The sequence below is a fragment of the Natator depressus genome, chromosome 28, assembly GCF_965152275.1.
Source record: "Natator depressus isolate rNatDep1 chromosome 28, rNatDep2.hap1, whole genome shotgun sequence".
NCBI classification, from domain to species: Eukaryota; Metazoa; Chordata; order Testudines; family Cheloniidae; genus Natator; species Natator depressus.
Window position 1 is genome coordinate 7,169,069 of NC_134261.1, and position 9,009 is coordinate 7,178,077.

Sequence of the window (9,009 nt, forward strand, 5' to 3'; positions counted from 1 at the left end):
GAATCTCCCCTAAGCCTGACTGGTGGCTGCCCCCTTCATATTTCAAGGCACCCGCTGGTTCGTTGGCTCAGGCTCCAGCACTAGGAGTCTGGGCCTTTTTCCCAGCCCCATGTAGCTCGGTTATTTTCTGTTCACCAAATTGGAGCATTTCCACCTCCCAACCTCATGGGTCTCTTCCTCAAATCTAGGCCACTTATTAAACAACTCCCAGCAGGTCTGCCACCCCCTGGCCTCCTCCCTTTCTCCACCCTGTGCATTTCCTGCCCCGCTCCAACCTCCAAACCAGACGGTGCAAACCTTCCCCTCTCCGGCGTATTTGCTGTCCCTCTCCCTCCTGCAGGAACAAATCAGAACCCCCCCAATAATCCCTACCTGAGCTGGCTCCTCTGCACCCATGTCGCTCCCCTGTCCCATGGGAGGACGGGATGAACCGGAACGAAAGGTGATTCTGCCGTGCTGAGAAAATGCTCAGTCTCTTTATTACAGCAGAGACCTGGCCCCTCCTGCCAGGCTAAGCCCACAGACACATTTTTTAAAAACTCTTTTATCCCATGGACGCTTTCAGTTTCTCTGTCTCCTTTTCCCTGTGCCCTCTCCATGCCTGTCTGCTAGGAAACTCTCATTCCTGGGTTGTTTGCTCCCCCATGGCTGGATTTGCTCCTGCAAATGGGAGGAGAAATGGGGTGGGGGGCTGTTTGTGTACACTCATTTTATAGTCCCTCACTGCCTGCCTGGGATTTCCCCATTGCCTGCCGAGGACCCCCACCTGCCCTCCACCACGATCTGCCAGGCCATTTGCCTGGGACCCCTCCTCCTCCCAGCTGGACCCCCTGATGCTTTACAGGAGGACCCCTCGCTCTGCGCCAGGGACCGCCCCACCACAGCTCTGGGCACTGGGCATGGCAATGGTCCCAGGAGCCAGCTGGGCAATCCCAGACAGAGCCCCTGGCACAGCACCAGGCAGCATCTAACCCCCTGCCCCACCTCCCCAAGACACCCTCCACCCCCACTGGTCTGCAGACAACAGGCCCCCAGTGATACCCACCTCCAGGACCCAGAGCCTTAGGGCTGGGCACATCAGAACTACCCCCCGAAACCCCAAACCCTCCAGAACCCACCAACCTGACTAGGGTCCCCCCTGCCCAGCCACCCAGAGGCCTCCCCCTACTACAATGCCCCTTCAGTTCCCGCTGCAATCTCCCCACACAGACATCCCCCACCCCCAGCAACAGTGTTCCCTCGCAGTGTCTGACAAGTGGATAGAAAGTTATCACCACCCCTTGCTGGCCAGTCACACAGGCAGGGGGAGCTCGGGGGGACGCTGCTTTTCTTTAATAGCAGAAGGGAAGGCACAGAGGGGCCAAAATAAGTAAGAAATTTCCATACTCTGTCACTAGCAAATAATGGCCACCATGGATCCACCCCACAGGTGGCTACATCTTTGCACTGCGGGAAGCCACCCCTCACGGAGACCCTTTGTCATGGGGTTTGGGATACTTCTGGACCCACACTGCACTCAGAGGGACCTCCCCATCCCATGCCAGCTGGAGAAAAGAAAAGGGTCCAGCCAACTCTCCTGTCACCAGCTGGGAACCACCGATCACCCAAACAGGGGGAGGCCTCTGGCTTTGATGGGTATTGAATATATGGCTAGTCTCTTATCAGCAAACATTTTTAACAGAGATAAAGGAGGGAACAAATGATTCTCAAAGGAGAGGGAAAGACGATCATTGTTGCAGGGGGGTTAATTTCCCAACCAGGACGGAGAAGGACTCAGGGCGACAGGTTCCCCCCAAGGAAGGAGAAGTTGCTGGGATTTAGAGACATGGGCAACAGCCCCAAACCCGAGAGGATTTTTAATTCACATTTGATAATGACCATTAGAAAATCCTCCCCACACACACTGCCCCCATTCCCCTGGGCAGCAGGGAGCCCTCTGAGGGGCTGATTGAAGAGGGCGGGGGGGGAGCTGTAGGGTCCCTGGGGGAGGGGAGGGGGCGGCAGTGGGGGATGGGCAGGTGGGGGGCAGGTGGGGGCTGGGGGCAGCGGTGCTGCAGTTGGGGGGCAGCAAGTGGGACTGGGAAGCCGGGATCGGGGGCAGCCCCAGGGGGGACACGGGCCCCTCCCTTCCCCGCCCCGGCAGAGACCCGGCGTCTCCTCCCACCCCCACGCCGGGGGCAGCCAGGTTGGGGGACGGCTCCGGGCTACAACTTCCCCCGACACCGGGACAAATCGCTGCGGATAAAACGGCGGGGGGGGGGGAATCCCGCCCCCCCCCCACGGGAGGAGAGTTTCAATGGACATGTGAGGAGGAGGGAGAGACGGGGGGGGGGGGATCAGGGGAGACGAGAGAGCGGATCAGTGGGGGGGGAGGGGGGAGTTTACAGCCACGTGGTAGCTACCGAGAGAGAAAAGGGGAGAACTGGGGGGCATTTGTGCCGGGGGGGGGAAGGGGCACAAACAGGGACAGGATCCAATTAACTCCCCCGCCCCCCACTCCCCCCTCCCGGGGAATTTCCTGGCTGCACAGAGACAGTTCAACCCCCGCCCCCCGTAACTCCGGCTTCTCCCCCCACTCACCCCCCAAGGGACCCCCCCCGCAGGGCCCCAGTCTCTGCCCCCCCCAATCCCAGCCGTGCCGGGGGCAGAGAGTCACTTTGCTGCCCCCCCGCGGGGTCTCCCACTCACCGGGGCGGGCAGAGCCCGGGGCGGGTCCCAGCTGGAGAAAGCCCCCCCCCCCCCCCGGCCGGGCACGGGGGGGTCAATGACGGGCCCCCCCAGCAGGGACCCCAGGGGGGAGCCGCAGCTGCTCCTCCGAGAGACCCGACAGGAGGCAGCTCCAGGGGGCGGGGCCTGGAGCAGCCCGGGGGCGGGGCAGCGCCTGGGGGCGGGGCCTGGAGCAGACCGGGGGCGGGGCAGCGCCTGGGGGCGGGGCTCGAGCCCAGACCAGACCCTGCTGCTCCCCCCGTGGGACCCGGGAGCCCGGGCTGGGCAGCTGCGGCTCCCTCCTGGGGTCCCTGCTGGGGGGGCCCGTCATTAACCCCTCCGTGCCCGGCCGGGGGGGGCTTTCTCCAGCCGGGACCAGCCCCCTGGGCAGCCCCAGGCTCTGCCCGCCCCCAGCCGGAGCCCCCCGATGAGCGGGAGACCCCGGTTGGGGGGGGGGGAGAGAACTGGGCGAGGGGGGGGCAGGAAAGCGACTCTCTGCCCCCGGCCCCGGGGAGAAGCCTCGGAGCTGCCTCAGCCCCAGCGGAGCCGCCGCAGGCTGGGGGAGAAGAACAGAAAGTGAAGAGAGAAGGGGAAAAGAGAGCCCCCCCGTCCCCTCTCTGCCTCCCCCCTTCCACCCCAACGTCCCGTCCAGGGGCATCCCGAGGCGGATGCAGAATATGCAGCTGTGTGGGGCACCCTGAACTGTGGGCACCAAATTGCCCCACATTTCACGGTGCCCCTGGCAGCTGCCTGCTGCAGATGTGCCCCCCCCCCCGCTCCGGCAGCCAGCCCCATCCCCTGGCCAGCCCCCCGGCCCGTGGGCTGCACCCACTGCCTGGGGCAGGGCTGTCCCGAGGGGGGCGTGGGGCCCGAGACAACACCCTCCACCCTGCCTCTTCGTCCTCTCCCCCCGGCCACCCCCATCCAACCTGTCCCCCGCCAAGCCTCTGCCCCCAGCCACGGACGCAGCCCGGAGGACGGGCAGGGGGCCTGCCCCGGCAGCAGGGGTTGGGCCGGACCCCGCAGTCACCAGCAATGGTGGGACGTGGAGCGACCCCGCCCCAGCCCACTCCCCTATGCCCTCTCCCAGCCGCCTCCCTCCGCTTCCCGCGGCTGGGGAGTGCGGGGGCAGTCCTTCCCCCTCCCGCAAGGGACCCGGCTGGGGTAGGGGGACCGGAGTGGGCTGGGGATGGGGCTGGGTCGCTCCGCGTCCTGCGGCCGCTGCCAGGCCCTCGCTCCTCCCCCGGTCTGCTGTGGGCCCCGTGAGGCCCCCCAAAGTGGCCCACCACACCTCCTTCCTCTCTGGCCCCGCAGGGCTCTCGCGCAGCCCAGACCCTCCCTAGGGCGGGGGAGCAGGTGTTTGGGCTGCGTAGGGCACCCTAGACGGTAGGGATGCCCCTGATCCCATCTCCCTGGGCTCCCTCTGTGCTGGTGCCATGGGGGTGACACTGGAGTTTGTGGGGTGGGGGGTTGACATTTCCCTTGTGAGGCCCCTCAAGGCAGCACTGGGTCTCCCCTTTTTAGTGGGGGGAAGTTGGGCAGGAGGCAGAGGTGTTTCCCCGTAAAGGGCCATTTGGTTTTGGTGACTGGTTGTGGCCTCGGTCACGTGTCCCCGGACCCAGGGTCATGGGCCGTCTGTGGAACAGGGAAGCTCTGGCTTTCCCTGGGTGCTGTCGAGTGGTCGCCAAGCGGTCGACCGCAATCGCTGGTGGTCGAGCGGGGCTGCGGCTAAGGCAGGCTCCCTGCCTACCCCGGCCCCGCACTGCTCCCAGAAGCGGCCAGCACAGCCCTGCAGCCTTGTGGGGCGGGGGGGCGGGGGTCTCGGCGTGCTGCTCCTGCCTGTAAGCGCTGCCCCCGCAGCTCCCATTGGCTGGGAATGGGGACCCGTGGCCAATGGGAGCTGAGGGGGTGGTGCTGGCAGAGAGGGGCAGCGCACAGAGCCACAGGAGGGCGTTGGTCCCTTCCCCCAACCCCTGCCCTAGCGCGGTGAAAATGAGTGAGGGTGGGGGAGAGCGAGCAAAGGGGGGAGCGGGGCAGGGCTATGGGGGAAGGGGCGGGGTAGATCCTGGGTTGGCCTTCAATTCAAAAAGTGATCCTGAGCATCAAAAGTGTGGAGACCTCTGCTGCAGACTGAGAGCTCCTGGGAAAGGGCAGGGGTGGAGGGAGCAGGAGGAGGCAGGCAGAGACATGGGAGAAAAGAAAGGGCAGGGTGGAGAGAGAGACAGAGGCAGAGAACAAATAATTGAAGCAGAGCAGGTGTCCCAACTCCTTTTCGACAATGTAAAAGCCTGAACTTTGTTTCTAGCAATCCGAGTTCAATGATCAAGGGGATCCACACGTGCCTGATCTCTTCCCCCCTCCTCAATTTTTAGTATCAATTTTTATTTGGAAGCGTTTGGCTCAACCCTGATCTTCTCCTTCCCTAACTGTGTTGCAATCTGGGGTATATTTTTATTTCGCCTCCCTTTTGTTCATGTCCTTATCGTTGGAACAGCAAAGGAATCTGCAGGAGAAAAAAAAAACAGACTCAAGATTTTATTTCCCCATCGTGCAGAAACATCAGACAAACATCTCCCACAGCTGGAATCGGAACACAATGTGACTGCAGTTAAACGAGTTCTGGACCCGGAAACAACAAACAGGAAGATCCATTGCTCAGGAATAAAAGACAGCTTGTTTTTCAGACAAGATTTTTGTTTCTTCCTGCTACACACAGAGGGACTGGATAGTGCTGATTGCAGACAAGACTCCAGGAGGACAAGGAACAAATTCAGCCCGTCAGTCGCCTGCAGGAGGGAGATGATGTTTTGACAGTGGTGGATGCCTCATCTTAAAGGCCTTTGTCTGCCTCCTTCAAGTGACTGTTTGGTACAGAAATGCAGCCCCTACTCCTGGGTGTCTCCTGTGGGGTGTCTGGCATTGGCCGCTGTCAGGAGACAGGATAGTGGGCTGCATGAACTGCTCTGACTCGGTATCTCTGCTCTTACGTTCCAACTGCTGTGTATGGAAGAGATGACCTTTCGGGCTCTACAGAACTGAAGAAGTGTTCTGGGTTAGCTCCAAAGCTTTTCTCTTTTACCAACAGAGGTTGGTCCTCTACCAGCTCTTACCCTCACCTGCCTTGTCTTTCTTGGACTCGAAAAACTCCTTTCTCTCAACTCCCTTTGGAGAGAAGTGAAGTTTTCCCTTTGGGAAACTTATCAGACTGAAGCAATTGTATTCATTGTGGCACTGGAATTGAAGGATTATTGAATATTATCAATAAATAAGTCTTAACCTGAGCTTCCGGTTTTCAAATTGGTTTTCCCAACTCAGTTCCCAGTTCTCTTCTAGAAAGGACTCCAGGATGCCTGCCCACCCCAGCAGACGTGGCACCTTAGAGACGAACCTAGACTCTGACAACTGGCAGGAGACCAGTCTGACAGTTCGAGTTCACTGTCAGAACAGTCTGGCTACAATCAAAACAACATTCAAAGCATACAGTTACAACAGAAAGAAAAGGAGGACTTGTGGCACCTTAGAGACGAACAAATTTGCTGGCACATGATGGCACATACCACATTGGTAGATGTGCAGGTGAGTGAGATTGACAGAGCCGGAAGAGTACCCAGAAGTCACCTACTACAGGACAGGCCCAACAAAGAAAATAACAGAACGCCACTAGCCGTCACCTTCAGCCCCCAATTAAAACCTCTCCAACCCATCATCAAGGATCTACAACCTATCCTGAAGGATGACCCATCACTCTCACAGATCTTGGGAGACAGGCCAGTCCTTGCTTACAGACAACTCCCCAACCTGAAGCAAATACTCACCAGCAACCACACACCACACAACAAAAACACTAACCCAGGAACCTATCCCTGCAACAAAGCCCGTTGCCAACTGTGTCCACATATCTATTCAGGGGACACCATCCTAGGGCCTAATCACATCAGCCACACTATCAGAGGCTTGTTCACCTGCACATCCACCAATGTGATATATGCCAGCAATGCCCCTCTGCCATGTACATTGGCTAAAGCGGACAGTCTCTCCGTAAAAGAATAAATGGACACAAATCAGACGTCAAGAATTATAACATTCAAAAACCAGTTGGAGAACACTTCAGTCTCTCTGGTCACTCGATTAGAGACCTAAAAGTGGCAATTCTTCAATAAAAAAACTTCAAAAACAAACTCCAACGAGAGACTGCTGAATTGGAATTAATTTGCAAACCGCATACAATTAACTTAGGCTTGAAAAAAGACTGGGAGTGGATGGGTCATTACACAATGTAAAACTATTTCCCCATGTTTATTCCCCCCTCCTACTGTTCCTCACACATTCTTGTCAACTGCTGGAAATGGCCCACCTTGATTATCACTAGAAAAGGGTTTTTTCTCTCCTGCTGGTAATAGCTCACCTAAGCTGATCACTCTGGTTACAGTGTGTATGGTAACCCCCATTGTTTCATGTTCTCTGTGTATATAAATCTCCCCACTGTATTTTCCACTGCATGCATCCGATGAAGTGAGCTGTAGCTCACGAAAGCTTATGCTCAAATAAATTGGTTAGTCTCTAAGGTGCCACAAGTCCTCCTTTTGTTTTTACGAATACAGACGAACACGGCTGGGACTCTGAAACCAGTTAAATTGAAGTTATTTTTCCCTCCCAATTTCCCCTTAATTGCTATAATTAGCATTGCCCAGGCTTCCCTGTTCGAGGGTTAACAGGATCACTAACCTGCTGCAAAATGTGTCAGAGTTAGGGACGGCAGCCTGCTTTCTGCTCCTGGGCTCAGCTTCTCCCAGCTCACACAGGGCAAAGCAGCTGCCCTGACTGCTCGCCCTCCTGTCGTCTGATTCCAGCACCAGGGAACCCATTGGCGCAGACCCAAAACTACCAAACCCACTTCCGGAAGCTTCTGGATGGGGAGTGCTTAATCTGCCTAGCAACAATGACCCAGACCAGATCACTCCTACCTCCCACCAACTGGTCTCTTAAAGAGAGAGCTCCCAATTAGGCACATGGCTTACATGTTACTAATTATTTATATGAAATATAGGGCTTAACTGCTCAAATCGGTACCCACAACAATCCTCTGTAAGGAGGTGCGTGGCTCTCCCCTGCTGAGTTCTCTGTTTCAGCAAATGAGTTCGTTACAGACGATTGACCCAAGGTTCTTCCTTTCCCTGTGACACCAATTCCACTTTTGTTAACTGTCTGAAAGCACGAGCTTCATCCACCGCCATATCTTTTTCACGTAACATAACAAACGAAAATAGAATAAAATGAAACCCAAATGAAGTGGAAAGGCAGGTCTATGCAAACACATTGAGGGTATTAAGCTTTTATCTTCGGTTCTGCTTGGCGGCAACAAGAGAAACCTGTTGAAATTGGTTAGTTTTAACATTTTGCGGCAAAACCAGACATACTATATCCTGTAATATTTTGGACATTTTGGCTGTAACATACTTCTAGCTATATTTTAGTATTTAAGAAAGGTGCAAACAAGTTTGTAACCCCCCCCCCAAAAAGAAACTGGCATTTTCTTAGTATCAGCTTTTGGTGAATGTCGATATTTCTCCTTACAGTTTTTCTTTGAATAAACCCCCCTGGCCCCGGTGATTAGTAAAAGAGAACCCTTTTCGTTTGCAATTGCATTATGTCTTGAGGCAGAGAAAGCGTTTCTGGAAGAGAAACCTACCTCCACTCATCGCTCTTTGAAAAACTGGAGCCGAGAGGAGTGGGACTGTGGACTGGCACTGTGATGGGAATCATTGGTGGGGGAGGGGGATTTCTAACCCGGTTAAAAATTGGAGACCCCAACACTTCTGCATTCCAGGCACACTTGTGGGGGTCCACGGCTGCACCAGAGAAACGGGCTGATCAGTGGTGGGCATGTTGCTTCATACCTCACTCAGGGTCGGAACTGGTCTGTGCAAGCGAAAAGGACAGAGAGGCCTCAGATTGCAATAATCCCGTGCAGATAAACCAGGCTTGTCCACCCTCTATCCTGGCACAGCAGGGAAGGTTAGATTTGGAAAACGGTCAGATTCATAAACAAACCCCTTTTCATGCTGACAAACCAAAACAAAGCTGGGACACGCCCAGAGGGGGAACGGCCCTCTCGGCATCCATGTCGGATGCTCCTTGAGAACGGCTGGCTCCCGCAAATGTCCCCTTTTGCTGCCTCCAGGCCGCTCCCCTTGGCTTCAAAGCGCTGACCTACAGGACGGGCGACCATGGGGGCGGCACCACAAAACCCCACGTCGGAGCAGGAACTCCGGGGCCACAGGCTTAATCCTCCAGTCCCAGCGC